At 34.7% G+C, this 1,561-nt stretch overlaps 1 long non-coding RNA gene across 1 annotated transcript; it reads left to right on the forward strand.

Annotated features, from left to right (window-relative positions):
* Positions 1-453: 453 nt before the first annotated feature.
* On the forward strand, positions 454-1,344 carry LOC116411459. Its single transcript, XR_004223107.1, has 2 exons — positions 454-564; positions 1,151-1,344. It is a non-coding gene; the product is annotated as an uncharacterized LOC116411459 (long non-coding RNA).
* Positions 1,345-1,561: the final 217 nt, after the last annotated feature.

Here is a 1,561-nt window from a genome sequence, read left to right on the forward strand (position 1 = left end):
AATAGACATTCAGGAAACGAGTTTAGTCAATTCTGAAAATAAAAAAAAGTGAGAAATTATTGAATTTTTGTAAATCTGCCCCTAAGGGGCCAATACATTAAAACACGAGTTTGAATCCCGAATGGGAAAAATTCAGATTGGATACGATAATTTCTGAAGATCGCAAATATCACGAAAATGCTTACGAAAAAATCGTATTAGTCACGATAATAACGTATTGGTGATCCTAAAGTCACAAAATTTTCGTACCGAACGATTGTAAACAGCGGCAGAAACTTTCCGATTTTGTTGCGCAAGTGTACGAAAAAGTTGCGTGGGCATACGAAAATCAGATCGTTCAAATTAACGCTCCGAGCGTTTGTGTCTTAATAAATCTCCCCCTAAGTGTAATTATCCTGCTAAATTATGCCATAACAATGTTTGTTCATTTATCCATTTACATTACAGCTCAAGGACCAAGGGTGTTATGATTTAAAGAATCAAGGACTGAAGAAAAGCTCATTGTTTCACAGACTTATTTCTGCTGTATAAAATGTGCGCACTTACACTGAAATGGCTGTCCAGGTAGTCTCTGCTAATTATTCTGATCTTGTGTGATTTTATCTAATATTATATTTCCTGCAGATTACATTTTTCTAAATAGTATGTGAAAAAATAACTGACCTGAAATTCGAAATAAAGTTAGAGGGACAAACATAATTAATTTGACCAATTAAGTCTCTCTTGGAAACGCTGTACCATATATATATTTAGAATGTAGTTGTGGACTTGATATTGATTGCAGCAGTGTAAATCAGATGAATTATTCATCATAAAATCTGTGATCCACAAATTACGGTTTTCAGTCTTTTTAGTTAGACATAAAACAATACAATATATAAAGTTCAATCTTTAGACACAAATCACCAGATTTATAGTTCACACTGCAGCAGTGAACTCAGGCTGAATAGCTCCTCCATATGGAAAAAAGCTTTATGGTTAAATTACTGTTAATTGTAAAATGCAAAAAATTTAAATAAATTGACATCAGAAACCCAGGCTCAAGGCAAATATAGGATCTTTTTTTAGGGTGGGCTCTAAAGTGGTTATTTTTTTTTTTTCTGTTTCCTGACCCTTTCGCTTGTTTCTGATGCTGTTTTGCTGTCTTTAGCGACCTGTGCCTGGAATCCACCGAGACTCTTGAACCTTCTGACACCACCTTTTGGACTGTTTGTTTGCCTGAACTCTAGCTTCCTTGGTCCCGACAACAGACCTGATGGAAGCAGGCCCTGACAAGAACATTGCAAAATTCTACCTCTATTGCTTATCTCATAGTTGGATATATAAAATTTAACTTGGAAAGTAGTTTATGAATGCTATTCCTGTTACAACAAAAGTCTAGCACTTCCTGCTAATGAAACATATTCTACTTTCACATTGGAGATGTACCGTATATACTCAAGTATAAGCCGATCCGAGTATAAGCCGAGGTACCTAATTTTACCTAAGAGAACTGGAAAAACTTATTGACTTGAGTATAAGCTACTGCTAAGTTTCAATAATCAAATAAATAACAGATAAA

Source organism: Xenopus tropicalis, chromosome 6, assembly GCF_000004195.4.
Source record: "Xenopus tropicalis strain Nigerian chromosome 6, UCB_Xtro_10.0, whole genome shotgun sequence".
Lineage (NCBI taxonomy): Eukaryota > Metazoa > Chordata > Amphibia > Anura > Pipidae > Xenopus > Xenopus tropicalis.